We start from the raw sequence: 19,842 nt of genomic DNA, 5'->3' as shown, positions 1-19,842 counted from the left end.
TGCTTGCGGTTTGAATAGGTTTGGACTCCCATAGATGTATGTGTTTGGCCATAGAGAGTGGCACTATTAGGAGGTATGGCTTGATTGGAGTTTGTGTGAAAGTTGTTAGAGGGTGTGAGTCACTGCATAGGCAAGCTTTAAGGTCTCCTGTGCTCATGTTCCACCCAGTATGGAATCAGAGCCTCTGCATAGCTGCCTTCAGAAGATAGTTCCCTTCTGCTGCCTTCAGATCAAGATGTAGAACTCTTAGCTCCTTTTCTAGCACTATGACTGCCTGGATGCTGCCATGCTTCCCACCATAACGATAATAGACTGAACTTCTGAACCTCTGTAAGCCAGCCCCAACTAAATGTTGTCCTTTATAAGAGTTACCTTGGTCATGGTGTCTTTTCATAGAAAAAAGACAAAAACAAAAAACAAAAAAACAAAAAACCCTAAGATGATATACAAAGGGTCAGGAAATTGGTCCTGTGAAGGTCTGATGCCCCAGTGTAGGGGAATGCTAGGATGGTGAGGAGGGAATGAATGGGTGTGTGGAGGAACACCCTCATAGAAGCAGGGCAGGGAATAGGATAGGGGGGTGTGGAGTGGAAACTGGGAAAGGGGATAACATTTGAAATGTAAATAAATAAAATATCTAATAAAAAATACCCTAAGATGGTGATGGTAATGGTGGTGGTGATGGCTACAGCAGTGGTAGTGGTAGTGGTTGAAACAAGGTCCCTGTGGAATCCAAACCATCCTGCCTCTGCCTCCTAAGGACTAGAATCAAAGACTTGAGCCTCCACAACAGCCAAGCATTCTATCTCTAAAGCTAGACTATGCCCAAAAGACCACCTCTGTTTGCCTGGGACTGAATCATTTCCCAGAATATAAGATTTTTCAGTGCTAACAAGGAAAGTATCAAATTGGGATCAGGTGGTCACCGAAAAGCCAATATTCTCTTCACCATATAAATCCATGTCCTTAATATCAATTTGATAAAACATTACTGATTCTGTCTCAAATACTTAATCCCAACAAGAGACCTTTTATAATCAAGCTTGACAGTTGTTCTTCCACTGTGTCCCCTGTACAAGCCATAGAATTCTACCCACTAATTATAACAAGCAAAGGATCAAAACTAGAGACTCAATGATCATGATAAATATTCTAAGAAGAGTTTTCATGGCTTTTAATAGTTAAATGTTTAAGAATCTGAGAGGAAGAGGATGGTCATGAAACTGAGTATCAGGAAGTCAGTTCTATTACATACTGGGTTATTAGTCTGTGTCCAAACTAGTCAAATCTCGTGTCATTGCTGCTAAGAAAGAGCCATGGGAGGCTCACGTTACGCTGATTACTTTTCTTAGGAGTGAACTCAGAATGGCTTCCTCGGAGACACTATTCTGACACTGTAATCACCCTGCAATTCCTATCATTCCAAGGAAGACTTCAGAGTTGTGTTTAACTTTCCTACAGCATTTTCCAGCAATGGGAGCTATGATGGTATTTAACTTGTCTAGACTGGACTAGAGATTCAGGCTTTATGATATCGCTGTTCATACTAATGTTAATACTCTTCCCTCCAATGTCAACCAGTAACCTCATAAAGCCAGGTTTTTGGAGGCAGTAGGAAAATATTGCTGGATTGGACAAATCTGATGTCCACAAAGTGACAGATGAGCCAGATGTTTTGCTGGTACTTCAGACTCAGGCACTATATTGTCATAGCTATTCTTCAAGACTCTTACCATCCTACAGAAGTGAGAGATGGGGTGCAGTTCTATGCCTTCCCTGGCTTCAAGGCCACAGAGCTGCTGTGAGGCAGAGCTTCAGCCTGGATCTTCTCCACACATTTCCCTGAGTCAGTCCCCCCACCTCCATGACATACTGTCAGATACACTGCTCAAATGCCCTGTTCTGGGTGCAGGATGTCATGTAGGTCATACTGTGCATGTGAGACAAAACTCATAGACAAAGCGGGGTGTATCAAATTGCCCTACGGAAAGGAATGAAAACTACCTTACATTTAAAGAGGACCATGTTAGTTTACAATAAGTAAGGCATTTTCTATCATACCTATAGTTGACTCATTGTCTTAATCTGATGTGCATAATAAAGTCTGCTTCTTGCCTATGGGTGATTAATGCTCCCAACCTACAGTCCAGAAACGCTCGTGTGTGTGCATGTGCACACACACACACACACACACACACACAGCCAACAGTCCAAGTGACAAGATTTCTAGAATCACTTAAGGTGATAAGGACAGACAGTGTTACTTTTAAAGGAACTCAAAGAGGTATATTAGAAATACTCACATGAGAAAAATGGGTGTGTGTGGTCGGCCCGCTCTCTCAAAACACATTCTTAATCTGTAGCGTTTCCCCCTCTTTGTGCCCTTTTTTAGAAACAAGCAAAATGAAACCAAAAAGAAACTTCTGGGACTTTTACTTGGAAAGTTAACATTCCTGATGGCTGTCCTTTCCAAGGATGCTGATAAGTTGATTTACCGCCTCCTTGCCTAGCTTAAATCAGTGAAGAACATCAAGTACAGAGTCTAGATATCTTCAAAGACAAATTTACTATTGCAGAGGGTGATGCTACAGGCAGCCAAGGTTCTAATGCCCCCACTGTTAATAAATCCCCTTGAGTCCCTGAAATTTTCACAGACAGAACAGACAAATAACAGTTCCTCAGCCCTTGGGATTTAATGCTGTGAGGTCCTAACCCAGGCTTCCTGTCTGGGTAGCCCTTCTTTGTGTGCATTTGGAAGGCATTTCTGCCTCCTTTGCTCTTGAAGCACCCTGGGGACACACCCACATCATCTCTCAATGCTTTGATGTCTACAGTGGGCCCCTGGTGACAGAAAGCCTTTTACAGAAATACAGCCAGAATTTCTACAAACTTAGTATTTTGAAGAGAAATTGCATTTCTACTTTTAAAGCAAAATTTGAGAATGGTAAATTATTTCCTATGATTCCAACCTGAAAAATAAAGGCATAAAATGATTACATTCAAATAACAGCAAATACAGTTTTATAGAAAGGGCATTAAAGAAAATTCTTTTTTGTTTGTTTGGTTGGTTTGGTTTGGTTTTTATGTATTTTTATTGGATATTCTACTTATTTACATTTCAGATGTTATCCCCTTTCCCCATCCCCCCCAGGAACTCCCTAACCCATCACCCCTTCTGCTGCTTCTATGAGGGTGTACCCCCACTTATCTACCCCCTCCTACCTCCCCACCTTCAAATTCCCCCACACTGGGGCATTCCACCTTCATGGAACCAAGGACCTCCTTTCCCACCAATGCCTGACAAGGCCATCTTCCACTGTATATACAGCTGGAGCCATGGGTCCCTCCTTGCATGTTCCCAGGCTGGCGGTTTAGACCCTGGGAGCTCTGGTTAGTTGGTATTGTCGCTCTTTCCATGGGGCCGCAAACCCTTTCAGTTCCTTCAGTCTTCTCTCTACCTCCTCCATTGGAGACCCCATGATCAATTCAGTGGTTAGCTGAGAGGATCCCCTCTGTATATGTCAGATTCTGGCAAAGCCTCTCAGCAGACAGGTATATCAGGCTCTTGTCAGCATGCACTTCCTGGCATCCACAACAGTGTCTGTGTTTGTTGACTGCACATGGGATGGCTCCCCAGGAAGGGCAGTCTTCCTGGGTTTGGGTTGCTTTACAATATATTGCTAGGAAATGGAAACAACCTAAATGTCCTTCTGCTGATGAATGGATAATGAAAATGTGATATATTTACTCTATGGGACACTATTCAGCTGTGAAGAAAAGTGAAATTTGACAATTAATGGATAGACCTGGAATTTAGTATATTGTGAAGCAACCCAAACCCAGGAAGACAAATGCTGAATGTTCTGTCTTGTCTGTGATTCTTAGCTCTAAATATTGAGATGTGAATATATGACCTGGAGTCACCACAGAGATCAGGACAGTAAAGAAGATACTATGGCAGCAGAGGAGAACAAGAGAAGAGAATAGCAGCTGACATAAAGGGCAAAACGGGACATTAACTGGAGATTGAGGAGGGAAGATGAGAAATAAGGGAGAGATGGGGATAAATGACATTAAGAAAGTCTGAAAAGGACATAAGGAATTATTATTATTATTATTATTATTATATTTTATATTTACCAAAAATTATATGTAATATATCCATGTGTGATATGCAGAATAGATACAGATATGTATCTCCCTCTCCCACTGAGTCTGCTGATTAGGAAGTCTGATGCAAGAGTGTGTCCTCTAGATATCACATGGAAGCTAAATACCCATGAAATCTAATCAGCATGGCTGCCTAAACAAGACCTGAACAATCCCAACACCAGTTGACATGCCAATAGAATGGGGAAAGTCCCATGAGGCCTAGCCCTAGACAAAAGCAATTAATCACTGCTGAGGGAGAGGATCAGTACCCTCCAGGGATGAGCCCCCTAACTGGTTATTCAATACCAAGTGTTCAGCCCTAAAGACATATATGTACAAGTAACACCAAACAGGTTCAGCAGGCTGCACTTGTATATTTATTATCTTATGTGTCTGTATGTTTATATAACAATAATTTTAAAAGACAATGATACTGGGAGGGAGAACAGGAAATGGTGGAGATATTAGAGGGAAAGAAAGATGGGAAATAATACATTTTAAGATAAAATTTAAAAACAGCAAGGGTGACTGCTGTTTGAACAGCTACATGGGAAAACTTGCTATGTGAGAGTAGCTGTTGTTCTCACCATCTGGGATTACATGTGTGCTTCAGTTCTCCATACTGAACCTGTCACTCCCCAGCCTGATGCAAGGAAGCCGGAAAAAAGAGTCTGTTCCTTTCAGAGTCATGGACTCTTGCTCATTCTTCCTTCAGCTTCTTCTGTCTTGGCAAACTGCTGAATCACGGCCTTGTTTTCCAGGCAAAGAAGCATCTGGTAACAAATTTCTTAGGCTCTGTGCCCCCATCCCTTCCAGTCCAATCCAACCAAACAGATGTTCCTACCTCTTTGATATTGCAAAGAAGGCACATATTCTTTCGTTCAATCATCTTGTTATCTTTATGTGTCTGTTAATAGTTCTTCTCGGGGAAAAAAAAAAAGTCTGAGCCAAAGAAAGCTGGGCTGTCTGGAGCAATGCAAAGCCAGTGCTTGCTGCTAAGAGGCTGGACTGAGTGACTGTCAAGTACTCTGAAGCTCTATTGTCTGCAGTCAGCTCCATCCTGTGTTCAGAGCCAGCAGCTTATAATTGTCTGTCCAAGGAGTTGGCTACGTCTGCATCGGGCAGCATGAGAAGCATGATGTGGAAAGAATCCAGAGAAATCACAAGAACGTCTGCTGAAAGTTAGAAACTCACATTTGTTAAGCTGTGATAGAAGAAACTCAAGTCTGCTTGACTCTCCAAGTATTATGATTTTGACAATTAATAATTTCCTAAGGTCATGATATGCTGGTGTATGCTATACAAGAAATGTATGCTGAGTGAATGACTGGGCTTTGCTGTACCAGTTAGTGGCAGTATAGTACATTTCTGAGCCCATGTTAGACTCCAAAGCCAGCTGTGATACCACCCACATGCTCAGTGGACAGAATCAGGTTAAAGCTGGAAAATGGAGAAAAGACTACAAGCAGCACCCAGGGCTTGGAAGCCTGCTGGCAACAAGATCCCAGCAGCTAGGACTCTCTGTACTGGGAGAAAAGCAGCAGCATGTAGGTGGTGAAAGCATAGTGTTTATACATCAGCAGTGTCTGTATACCCTGCAAGAGGCCCAAGAGCCACAATGAATCTAATGGACCTTCCAGACTCTCAAAGCTGTAGAAAGAAGGGACCAAAGCACACACACTTGGCCAACAGCAAAATTAGGGCCAATCATTGAGCCAGGCTAAGAAGAAGGTTACAACATTGACAGCGACTATTCAGACTTGCATGAGGCATGTGGTTCAGAAAGCAAGTTAGTGAGGCATAGAGACTCTATCAACCAGGAAACCATATGCATTGGTCCAAAAATATAATATTTGAAGTATTCACAAAGATAAGCAAGTGAGTTCAGTTGACAGAGAAGGATAGAGAAGATGGGGAAAAGTTATAAGACCCAAGAAATATGAGCAAGACCTCAAAAAGGGAGGACTCTAGACATGATAACTCTCAGCTCTCTGACAGCAGCCATAACCTAAGAATGAATGGCTGTCTGACCCTTGGAACCTCAAAGCAATCAAGGATGCTAGTGAGCTAGGTCCAACCTACTGTATTAACAGGACGCTCCCCAAAACTGGGCATGAGTGTACTCAGTCACTTACTTCCTTAAAGATCATCATCTTGGCTATAGTTAGAAGATTCTACTGCCAAATGGAAGGTTAATCTTGTCCTTTTTTCCAGATAATATGTCATTTGTGCCAACATGTAGTGGCCACTGTGCTATATGACCTGGATCCCAAGAACTCCGTACAGATCAAGAAAGAACCAGGGAGTATACCTTTCTTTTCTTCTGTCTTGCTTTTCAGATGGCTTCAGACTGACTCTCAGTCCTTCCTTTCTTCCATTGCCTTCTGTCTTCCATCTCACCTCTGCCTGATCACTCAGCGTGAGTGACTGAAGAATTACTTAAGCAATGAATGACTAAAGCAACCACTGTACAAGCTTATAGATTATTAAGGGAAAGCAGAATTGAGAGAAAAAGAAATCAATATCCCTAGACAATGACCTTGAAAGCAGGAGGGGTGTGTGGAACGAAAACATCACTCCACAAAGCCATGCTCTTTGGTAGCAGGCATGAAATCTGTGAACCACAAATTAGAATCTATTTCGACCCTCTGGAAGCCTGAGAGAATCACTAAACAGAGGAAAAGAAATACTCTCATTGGCACTGAGGGACACTATGGTCTTGTAAAGCTTCATGGGCATTTTTAGCCTCAAAATACATCTCAGAATTGCAATCCAAAGATGGGAAAATGGAGAGGACTGTTTCAAAGATATAAATGTGGGATGTTTGTCTTAGAATCTGTGGAATTCAGCTATACCATTGATTATGGACATCACTTTAGCTCATGAGATTCTTGAAGAATGATGCTTCCATATCCTCTAAAGTTAGTTAGGTCCATGTAACTGGTTCATGCCAATGTGATATTATCAGAAATATTGTCATTTCTAGCTAACATGTCATTGTCTCTCCAGAACTGTCTCCCTGCTGCACTAGCCACAGATGACATGATGATTATACAAGGAAGGTAACGTTACAAGAAGGTGAAAGCTTAACAACATCGATCCCCAAGAAATGTCAGTTGGAAGACATCACTGACCCATCTGATTTTAAATATGTATCACAAACAAAATATAAGGTTTGGTACTTTAAACAAAAGAAATGTTGGAGATGCTTGTTATTAGAGCACAGCATAGTCTCACTTGACAGAAAAAATATCTTAAATTTTAATAAAGTATTAACCCATTTTGCTAGTCATATTTCTGCAGTAAATTAGAGAGGCTATGTACTAGTCTTACTTTTAAAATAAAATTGAGACTCAAAGATTAACTGAATTTCCCAAAGTCATAAAGCTAGCATAAGGTGTATGGGAACCAGAATTTGCATCCCCTAACAGAAAAATGTTCCCCATATTAGTATTAGGTGTATTAGCACCAGAATTCACATCCTCTAACAGAAGAATGTACCCCCACATAATCTTTGTCATCTTTACCCTGCCTCAATTGTCTCAGTACACTGTCACTAATAAGAATACGTACACAGACTTGCGTAGTTTCTCTCCTGATCTAGCTCTTTAAACATCACCAAAACATTTCAGAACCTGGTGAAAAATAGCAGGTAAGACACAAAGTTAGGGTGACAGCACTTATCTGGCCACAATGTCATATGATGTGCTAACAGGCAATGTGTCCTAAAATTATAAAGGGGAGGACCCTAAAAGGAAGAGTAACTTCCCAGGCTAAGGAGCTGATTTGTCAAAGACTTTCTGCACAAGTGTGAGAACCTGAGTTCTGATCTCAAGACCCCACCTAATATCACTCATGGTAACTCGGGACTGTAGCCTCAGAACTGGCAAGACATGATGGGAAATCAAGAAGGGAGAATCTCCAGAAGCTCATATGACAGTGAACCTGGCCTATGCAGCAGTGAACAGCAAATGACCTTGTCACAAACAAGGTGGAAAGTGAAAACGGACAAAATTGTCCTCCCATCTCTACACGCAGGCCACAGCACTCTTGTGAACATCCACACACAGCACACACAAAAGCAATGTTTAAGGAGTATTTTCATAATACGTAAGAGTAAAGAATAACTGAAAGGAGACTGCCAAAAGTGAGAAGGAAGGAGCAGGGACCCACGGGAGATGGATTCCTAGTGTTTCACATTACACTTCAGTTTTTTAAAATATGCTTTGCATTCTGGGTAAAAAGCAAGCCTGTCACTGTTTGCTATGAATTTTAAAGCAATCTTGGGGTGACAGCTGCAGGATTCTAGTCTCTTGTGGATGGCAAGAGATTCTCTCAACATGAGTAGATGGCCTCTGGGGCTCATGATCCACTGTCATACAGAACCCTAGATTTTTACACAGGAAAGCGAGTATAACGTCAGTATTACAACTCAGTTCCTAGATAAGAAAAGGAGCTTCCTTGGAGACAATCCCTAAGGTCAGAATACAAAACAACACTGCATGTGGCAACAACTGGCTCTAGAAGTTTGCCTTTCGTGTTCCAGGCAGCCTGATATTTAAATAAAGAAAATGAACTTTATCACTTGGGGTAAATTCTCACAGCTATTCCCCTTTTCCATCACACTCCCCTCAGTCCGTCCTGAGCCCTGAGAACACTGCCCTTCTGGGACAGACTTTTCATTTCTGGTCCATGCTTGGTTAAGCACCTGGCTCTGAAAATGTCAGTGTGAAGCTATCCCTAGGGCAGGCATGTTTGGATCTAGACTTGTAAGTATGACCCTGTCAACCCCTCTGAACTCCTAAGCAAAGAAATGCTTATAAAACCACCAAGTTCTCATTTCTCATGTCATGCCCAAGCAACTGGGGCTGCTTTCAGTAACTCCATAACCTAACATTGGTGGAACAGACAGAGCCGTCTGAGTTTTACACATCATCTCTAGGATGAGCTCACAGGATCGTGTAAACACTAGGCATTCTCTTCTTATAATATCAGGCTCCTTCATCGTTTTTGGCAAGACAGCAAATCTGCTCAACATGTAATCTAAAGGGATTTTGGAGATTATAGGAAATAATAACCATGTTCTTCAATGCTGTCTATTCAGGAGACGGACATTCTGCCTTAGAGAATTCTTACCCCTTTCCTCTTTCACAAAGCACTATTTTACACAGTTCAGTCTTGTAGTTCCTTTGTTATGCAGAGTCTGTTCATCCCCAGCCATAAAAGTCATCAAAAATTACTCATACCCATTCAAAAGCTGGGTAAAGGCTTTGGACCACCTCTCTAGCAAAATATACACAGGCAGACTGTTGGTAATGGTTCAAAATATAATATCCTGCTAGGCACATCTAGACCCCAGACTTAGACCTCTTTTGCATGAAAGGGGATGTTTCATGTGGGAGTTACCAGCTCACCCCCATCTGATGAGCTTACTTCCTTTCTCTTAGATTATATTATCTGTCCCAAATGATAGCAGACTGGTCATATAGCTCAGTGAATAGTCCTTTCCTAGCATACAGCAAGCCCTAGGGTTCATTCTCAAACCACGTAAAACACAAATGTAATGATCCACACCTATATTCCTAGCACTCTGGAAGTAGAGATAGGAGTGTCAGAAGTTCAAAGCTATCTTTAGCTAGATAGTGATTTCAAGGACACCCTGAGAGAAAAACCTTGTGGTTGTTTCTTTAATTCCTCCTTCATTCTTTTAAATAAGCATGTCTTCAAAACCAGGGAACTTAGCCAGGCATGGGCCACACACCTAGAATTTCAGGAATTTGGAAGTGAATGAAAAAGGATAGGGAATTCAAATTATCTTCATTTACATGATGGGTTCAAGGCCAGCATAACCTTCATGAAACTCTGCCTCAAACACACACACACACACACACACACACACACACACACACAAACCCCTTTCCAAAAATAAAAACCTGTGATTAAATGTGTTCCTACCTGCCTCATGGCATATTGTAGCAATCAAGTGTGGAAGCAACATAAATAAATGTCTTCTAAATTGTGAATTAAGCTTTGCAGATGTGGGCAATACTGGTGCAGAATGCATGTGTCAGCTCTAATGGACTCTGTCCATTCTGTTTCCAGCCTTTGGCATCTCTGTGCTGCAAACGCCAAACTGCTGATTTGATTTTTTCACTGAGGGCCTCTGGGGTTTATGGTGCTTCTATGTGCCTTTGCAAATGAGGATGTGTAGGGGCCCCTGCAAGGTTGTGGATCATTTGATGATGGTGTATCGGCACCCAGGGAACAGCCAAATGGAGCTGCAATCCCAATAATTCAGGGGCCTCCATAAATCATTCTGATGAAAAAGAAATGCTAAAGCAGGATATTGCTTCCTGCCATCTAAAGAGAAAGTGAGTGGCTTAAAGATGTCCTTTAAGTGTGGCCTCGTTTCCAGTAACCCACTCCTCATATCACCATCCCCAGCCACTGTGTGTCCAGAGACCTCAGAGTTTCAACACCAGAGAAAAGAACGGTGTAAATGAAAACATTGGCCTGCATCAGTCTTGAACATCTGTAAATGTTAACCCCTTTCATGGATTGAATAATTTTCTGTACAGATTTATGTGCTAGGATAAGACAAGCTAACTACTGTAAGAAACCAATGGATCGACCATAGCAAGTGTCACGGAAGTACTTCTCTATCAGGGAAAAATAATTCAAGGCATTTCCTGTTTGTACAACTCCCGCTATTTTCAAGAAATGGTATTTGATGCTGTCCTGAAATTAATGTGTCACGGAAAGGGAGGTAAGGAGCAGATAGAATTAGGTCTGAAGGTTTAATGAAGCCGACTGGAGAGTAAGGCACAATTCTGCCCCTCATGTTCTCTGTCTACACTGAGCTGCTGGGGGAACGAGAAATGTAACCTGGCTGTGCTCACAGGAAGAGGGGTAAGCAGAATGCTAGGAGCAGCTGGGCCTTTCATTGTAGAAATCATATAAAAATACTCATTACTTTAAAATCAATTTCTAGTCAACATTTATAAATGTATGATTTGCTAGCTAAGTTACTACAATACCCACTTGTTCATTTATCGAGGACCTGCTTCCTGCTAACCACTAGTTAGGCATCAAGGATATACAAGTGTGTGTGTGTGTGTGTGTGTGTGTGTGTGTGTGTGTGTGTGTGTGTGTGTGAAGCATTAACAAAAATAACAAAGGAGGAAGAAGGAGGTAGGGAATGCCTATGGAAAGTTTCTTACAACTTCAGATAGGATGGACAGGGCTGATGTCAATCTCTGTTCACAAGCTAAACTGGGCTTTCCGAAAGCCATGTGCTGAAGCCCTTGCCCACAATATTCAGCTAATGTCTTAGTTAGGGCTTTGCTGCTGTGAACAGACACCATGACCAAGGCAATGCTTATAAGGACAACATTTAATTGGGGCTCTCTTACAGGTTCAGAGGTTCAGTCCATTATCATCAAGGCAGGAACATGGCAACTTCCAGGCAGGAATGGTGCAGGAGGAGCTGAGAGTTCTATGTCCTCATCTGAAGACTTCTAGCAGAATACTGACTTCCGGACAGCTAGGAGGAGGGTCTTAAAGCAGACAGACAAAGTGACACACCTATTCCAACAAGACTACACCTCCAAATAGTGCCACTCCCTGGGCCAAACATATACAAACCATAACAGTTAGGAATACCAAAACATAAACTAAATGAAGCTGTTAGAGTAGGTTCCTGATCCTATGAGACTATGGCTTAAAGGAACAGAAAAATGTGTCACACACAACCTGATCTCAGGTTCCAGCCTCTCAAACCATGAGACAAGTAATTCTGTTACATAGACTACAGTCTACAGCAATTCACTAAGATAGTCAGAGATGATCAAAGCACTATCTGAATTTAATTTAAAAACACTCTTATTTTTCTCCTTTTCAAAACAAATGCTTTATGTTTTTATCATAAAGAATAGCACCCTGGAACTCAAGAAATATCATTTCTGCTTTGCTTGTCAAGGTCAGCTCTGGCACATAATATTGTAGTCAGCTTGGAAGTCTTAATTTCAAATACATAAATTAACCAGGAATTGCTCCAAGAGAAGCTTCCATGGTGACAAGGAAAGTCAGAACTATGTCTGTATTCTGTTAGCCATTTAGACATCAACAGCCAACATATTCCAAGCACTTGCTATGTGTTTGGATATCTCCTCTGCTAGACAATGTGTTTAAGACAATAAATAAGTCAACCAAGGTAAAAAACAAGCAATGTGAAGTAATGAAGATTGTAAGCAAAATAAAAAGAAAGGAAGCCTGAGAAAGGGGAGAACTAGGAAGATGGGGATGGAAGGGCAAGGATTGAAGGCCATTCTAAAGAAGAGCAATCCATGTGGATAGCAGTCGGAATCCCCAAGGCAGAGGGCTTAGCAGGCACAAGCACAAGCTCCGGCACTGAGGCTGCCCTTGGTAGGGTTAAGTAACAGGAAGAGGATCAGCACCAGCTTATCATCCACCACAGATAAGCCAGAGTGGCAGAATTCAGTGAGTGTCACCAGTCTACTGTGGACAAGACAGAGTGACAGAGTTCAGTGAATGCCACCAGTCCACCACAGACAAGCCAGAGTAGCAGAGTTCAGTGAGTGCCACCTGTCCACTGTGGACAAGACAGAGTGGTAGAGTTCTGGGTGAAAAGCAGTTAAGACTGGATATACACTTGTGAGCTATGGAGGGAGCTTGGACTTTCTTTTGTAAGAATATTCAGAAGTCATGGAAATGTTTGACCAGGCACAGACATGATAAGTATCCCTTCATTTCTCATTGTTCCCATAACAACTTAATGTATATGTGGTGGCTTCAACAAGAACAAATTTGTGTTCTGACCATTCTGCAGAGTTAGAGAATCATCTTCAGTGGTCTGGAGTTAGAGACTAGGACCTGTATGGGGATGGGAGACATTATTCAACCCTCCATGAATTACCTGAAGAAACTCCAATTGTTTTCTACTTTCCCCAAAATATGTCTGCACGTCTTGATGTTTTTGCCAGCTGTTACATGAGGCAAATTTTCCTGGACAACTAGCTTAAAGTAATCAGATTGAGGTCATCAAAATTAAGGATTTTTAAGGAACCTCTCAGAGCCTCAAATGAGAGTTTCTAAGACAAAATAGAAGTGCAGCTTACATAGTCATTCAACTGTTTGTTCACACAGAACATCTAGAAAACTGATATTTCATGAGGCAAGTTCTAACCTGTCCTGGCCTCTGAAACCCCCCAGGGGAAATAAGCTGCTTTGAAACATTTGAAGAACTATCATGGAAAAGATTGAGTGGGGTTAAGTAAGGCCCTGGACATGAAACCATGAATCAATGAGATCATGACCAAGCTCATGTTTCGCCTCAGTGGTCAGTCTTCTCACAGTATAAGGAGCAAGAGCAAGAAGGGTTTCCCAACTAGAATTTGCTTCACCTTGCCAAGGATTATCCCCTTGGCCAGTATTAATATTACTCAGGATTTCCTCTAATTTGGTATCAGCCCTGGGACTGAATAAGATGTGAGTTCTGTCTCTGTATATTTGGGGTGAGTAGGGTGAGACCTGTGATTCTTCAGAGCTCCCAGAAGGGTGAGAACAGTGTCAGAAGATGAAGAGAGATTACAGCATTATGTAAGAGTGTGGACCACAGACTTCTCAAAAGAAACTCCCGTCTCCTATTCATGGGTCTATGAACTATTATGATTATAAGAGGCTTCCTGAGTATGGAGGACATATCCTCAAAGATAAGCATGAATCCATAAGACAATGAACTACCATATCCTGGATATTAAAGGAAGCAAAACTGGATCTGTGAGTTTTGTCCAGGAGAAAGATATTTTTTTCAGGTTGTGCCAAATTTCAGAAGTTCTTTCCCATCTACCACAGAGTAGACATAAAGACAGTCATAGGCAAGTGATTTATATGTGCCTTCACTTTTGATTGGCTGTACACAAAATGTATAAAATGGGATGGGTTTTATTTGGTCACCTAACAATGAGTTAAATAGGATTTATTCAACCAATCATTTTAGCAACCAGTACATGCCAGCTCTACACTAGGCTCTGGGAGCCAACAGTGAGCAAAATACATATGGTCTTGAACTGAAAGGGCTTATGGGGAGCTGGAAAGATGGTGCATAAGATAAGAACACTTGCTGTTCAAGCTTGAGGACCTAAATGGAAATGCCTAGAACCCCTATAAAAACTGAATGTGGTCCTGAGCACCTGTGGCCCTGCACAAGTTGGGGCATGAAGACAGGAAGCTCTCTGGGGTTTCTCGGCCACCAGCCCAGCTATAAGTTCAGTAAGAAACCCTATCAAAGGGAGATTATGAATTTCAAGAATGCTGCTCTGCTGAGCATTGATGCAGTAGATACTGCAGATAAAATTCCCCTTGGCCTGAGGTCAGTATTTCTATTTTAGTCAAGCTTCAAAAATGGCATATATAACTTGATCATGCTAGCCCTTTTTGTCCTGGGAATGCTTTTATTCCTGCCCATTGTGTTAAAGCTTTTCTTTAACAACATCAACATGTTGGCAACCGAAGTACATGGCTTGAACCTGAAAATAGACCCCCAGACAGAGTTATTAGATTAACAGCCTGGCAAGCCAAGGATGGGTAAGATTCTGCACAGAGCCTTACCAACCTAAGACATAAGTGCATTGCTTTTGATAATGCTTATTCCATGATGGGTAAGGAAGGCATTCTTGTCAGAATGACATAAGACAGGCTCAGTCTTGTTAATGAAATAAAAAAGAAGGAGAGGCAGAGAGCCTTTGGGGTTGCTTGGCAAGAATCTGACATGGGCCAAGGACAAGGAAATGGGCTGCTTGACAGGAATATGACATTGGCCAAGGACATGGAAGTAGGCTTCAGGCAAGAATCTGACATTAGGCTAGAACAAAGAAGTAATTTCAGGTAGGAGTCTAAATCTTAGGCTAGAACAAAGAAGTAATCTGAGTCAAGAATCTCACTATTAGGCCAGAACAAAGAAGTAATTTCAGATAGGAATCTAAATTTTAGGCTAGAACAAGGAAGAAGGCTTCAGACATGAAAATGACCTTGGGCTAGGACAGAGAAGTAGGCTCAGATACTTTGATCATCCTGATAAGCCCTTAGAAATAGTGATGTTGGGAGTGTTCATGTAATTGGGTTTAATGCCTTGCTTTTTTTTTTTTTTTTGACTATTTGTGTGTATTGTCTTGCTTGGTCCTTGACTATTTGTATCTATTGTACTGCTAGGCCCTCAACCTAGAAGCAACCTTAATACATGCATGTAATTAAAATGATATAAAAGCATAAAGGAGGAGGGGGAAGGGATAGGGGTTTTAGGTAGGGGAAATGGGAAAAGGGGATGACATCTATATTGTAAATAAATAAACTATCCAATAAAAAATATTTAAAAAAAAAAAGAAACCCTATCAAAAAGAAGCAATACAGAGAGAGGTAGAACAGGCCCCCTAGAATCCTCCTCTGGTCTCTACAAGCATATGCACAGGTACACATGTACACACATGTGTGCATACAACACACACAGATTTGCACACATACTTGCACAGATCCAAACTACTCTCCTTTCTGAGTAGACAGACCTCAGTAGACTGGGAAACGTATCTGAAAATATAACACAGCATCTCTATCAAATATGTGATCCTTTCCAATGACATAAAGGAGTATGGCTCTCCACTCTAATAATAATCTAATAATAATGATAATCACTGTGACACAGAACTAGTTCTTCTCAGAGCACCTACTTCCTCCTTAAATGACCCACTCAGAAGAATAAAATTAGCAACTGGTAGAAAGTCTTATTATGCTTTCCTCTTGCTAAGAACATTCTGTATGCTATTGGTTGTGGGCATGTATGTGTCTAACTTACTTAACCATTAATATGCAATTAGGTAAGAACAATGCTGTATGCCAGGCAACCCTAGCACTCAGGCAACTAAGGAAGGAGAGTCATAAGTTCAAGACTACCTGCACTATGTGGTAAGACACTGTCTCAAAAAGAAATATCAATAAACGTTTAGAGAAATGGTTCTCAACCTGTAGATTGTTACCCCTTTGGGGTCAAATGACCTTTTCACAGGGGTCACATATCATATATCCTACATATTGGATATTTACATTATAATTTATAACATTATTATGAAGTAGCAATGGAAATCATTTTATGGTTGGGGGGTCACCACAACATGGGGAACTGTATTAAAGGGGCTCAGCATCAGGAAGATTGAGGACCATTGGTTTAGAGGCTTATGATTGTGTTTGTTACTTTGTGTAAGAGAAATGAAAAGGTAATTTCTTTTTTTACAGATATTATTTATTTTTTATTAATCATTTTATTAATCATTTATTTACCTCTCAAATGGTATCCCACTTCCCAGTTACCCTTCCACAAAACATCTGCTCTCCCCCCTTTGCCTCTATGAAGGTGCTCCCCAATCCATTCTCCCACTTCTGCTCCATTGCCCCAGCATGCCCCTACGCTGGGGCATTAGACCTCCACAGGACCAAGGGCCTCCCCTCCCATTGATGTCAGACAGAGCCATCCTCTGCCATGGATCTCTCCCTGTACACTCATTGGTTGGTGGTCTAGTCCTTGGGAGCACTGGGTGTTCCGGACACCAGACGTTGTTCTTCCTATGGGATTGCAATCCCCCTCTGCTCAAAAGGGTGATTTCTTAATTCATACTCACATATAGTGTTGTGTCACTATTATCCATTCTATTAGTGTGCTTTTGGGTCATTTCGGGGTTTCTCAATGTTCTTGAACAGCTAGTGTATATTCACAGAGAGGTCAACAGAGAACCTGAAGCCAAGGGTAACATTACTAGGTCAGAGGTTATGCATAGATGTATATATGGGTGTAGATATTCAGCTTTTATAGATACCAAGAGTTTTCCAAGGTGCTGGCAACTTACCCCTTGTTTCACAAGCATCTAAGAGCTCCTGCTGTTCTACATTTCCCTTAAGTATTAGTACAGCCTGTCTCACTTTAATTGTACTGGCAAGTGAGTTGAAAATATACTATTATAACCTTAACTTACATGTCTCTCTTGGCTAATGAGTTGGAGTAACTTTTCTCCCATATTAGACATTAGATACCCAACTTTGGAAGAGTCTCTTCCTATCTTGTTGTCATGCTGTATTGGTTTATCTCTTGTGTGTTTTTATTCCTCACTGTACCTGGAGGAGGATTTGGGGATTTTTTTTTCTACCTCCTGAGTGCTGGAATTAAACGTACCACTACTGGCCAGCTCAGATTTAACGAATTTTTAATGCAATAGCTTTGTCAGTAATGTTTATCACAAATACATGTTCCCCCTTGATGGCTTGCCATTTTCTTTTAGTATGTCCATGCATTCAACTGGATGCAGGAGTGTGGGCAGGTGCACATGTCTGTGTATGTGCATGTATGTGGAGATCAGAGCAAAACCTTGGGTGGTTTTCTTCAAAAGCTGTCTACCTTACTTTTTGAGACAGAGTCTTTCATTAACCTGGTACTTGCTGATTAAGCTAGCCTGACGGGCTCCAGGAGCCTGCAAGATGTCTTCTCCCAGGTGCTGGGATCACAAACAAGTGCCATTCCCAGGGTTTTAAGAACGGTTCTTGGGATGGAACTCAGGTCCTTTTGCTTGCAAAGCAAGTTCTACACCAAATGAGGCATCCCCTGGGCCGTGCTTTTTTTTCTCTCTTAGTAGTTTCTTCTAATGAGCACGGAACTAGCTTTGTAAAGCTGGGCAATCTTTCTCCCTCAAGATTAGATTGACAGTCTCCTGTTTCTTTACACAGAGCTGTTATTTTGTCTCTTACACTTAGGCTACAATACATGCTACAGGTTTCATCACTTGTGTAACTATGCAAAATTCCAAAGACATGAAAGAAGACTTAAAGAATAGTGTAGTGTTCCAATAAATACTTTACCCACCCAAATTATGCACTGAAAGCCAATCTGGTTCCATTTTGCCACACTTTTTTATTATTTAAAATAATTTTGAAATTTAAACATATTTGGATCATATTCTCTTCCTACCCCAAGTCCATCCAGATCTACTCTCCCTTCATACCCACCCAACTTTAAGTTCTTTCTCAAAATAGCAACAAACCCCCCAAAACCAAGGTAATGAAATAACAAAATAAAATGTACCCAAAAAGAAAAAATCAAATGGTAAGAAAATAAAAACATGCACGCACACAAAAAAAAAAAAAAAAAAAACTATGGATTCCATTATATGTTGGTAACTACTCCTGAACATGACGCCTGTCCTGAGGTGGTTGACATGCCCAGTGTCACTCCATTGGAAAAAACATATTTTTCATTTCCCAGTAGGTATAAATGACAGTTCAGTTGTTAAACTTTAACCTGGTGGCTAGGTTTTCATTCATTCATTTATTCATTCATGCATTCATTCATTTTTAAATGCAACAAAATAAAATTTAATAAAATCAAATAAAAACTGTGACATCAAAGTCGAACAAGACAAACCAACAGAGAAAAAAAGAGTCCAAGAGAAGGCACAATAATTAGATACTCACTCATTTGCACACTCAGGAGTCCCATCAAAGCACTAAAGTGGAAGCCATAATAAAAATACCAGTGACATAGTGCAGGCCCTGTGCATGATGCTTCAGTCTCTGTGAGATCATACGAGCTCTGCTGTTGTTGATTTACAGGGGCCTGTTTTCTTGGTGTTTCCATCTCTTCAGGCTTTTGTACTCTTTCTACTTCCTCTTCCAGAGGGTCCCTGATTTCTGAGGAGAGAGATTTGATGGAGACATCTCTTTTAGGGCTGAATGTACCAAGGTCTCTCATTCTCACTGTAATGCCCAGCTGTGGGTGTCTACATTTGTTTCCATCTGCTGTAGAAGGATGTTTTTCTGATGGTGTCTGAACATCTGTGAGTATAGCAAAATATCATTAGGACTCATTTTATTGCTACATCGTTTTACTGTTTTTTTAGGCCAGTGATATCAAGTTTTACCTTAGGTCCCTGGGCTACCTAGTCCCAGGTTCTTGGTCACCCAAGCCGTGTTGAATATGTGTTCCATCCCATGGAGTGGGTCTTAAGGCAAATCAGTTATGGGTTGGTTACTCCCACCAGCTTTGTGCCACTGTTGCCCTAGCATACATTGAGCTCCTGCACCACTATAGGTTTGTGACTCATTTGTGTTCATGTTTCTCCTTTGATAAAGTGCAAAGCACCGTGCAGCAAGAAGCACCATGCAGCAAGGACACTAGGACACAGGAGTAGAGGCTCTGTAAAGGCACCAGCTGATCAGCTCCCTGTTCAACACATTCTGTTTTTGTCTCCCACCTTGTTTGCTATGTAGCAAATCTCAGAATGTCATTGTCATTGACTCCAAAAATGCATTAGCATTCATATCTAATAGATAACTGTTTTTAACAGCACAATGATTGTAATTTTAATTTTTAAAAATTCTTACTGTCATTAAATAGCCAGAGAATATTAATATTTCTCCAATCATCTCATAAATGAGTTTATTTCTGGGTTGGTTTTCTTAAATCATAGCGAGGTAAAGTACACATTTCATTAGGTTGATAGTCTTCTAAAATCAATCTTACTAAATTTGATTTCATTCCCTCTATTATTCTTAAAAGTGCATTTATTGGAGAACCTGGGTAATAGAGAATCTCTTCATCCTACAGGTGCTCTTTGCTAATGTCATTTAATATATCTC

This window comes from Grammomys surdaster, unplaced genomic scaffold, assembly GCF_004785775.1.
Source record: "Grammomys surdaster isolate TR1022 unplaced genomic scaffold, NIH_TR_1.0 149, whole genome shotgun sequence".
Classification (NCBI taxonomy): domain Eukaryota; kingdom Metazoa; phylum Chordata; class Mammalia; order Rodentia; family Muridae; genus Grammomys; species Grammomys surdaster.
The sequence above is the reverse complement of the archived record's forward strand: the minus strand, read 5'-3'. Positions refer to the sequence as shown.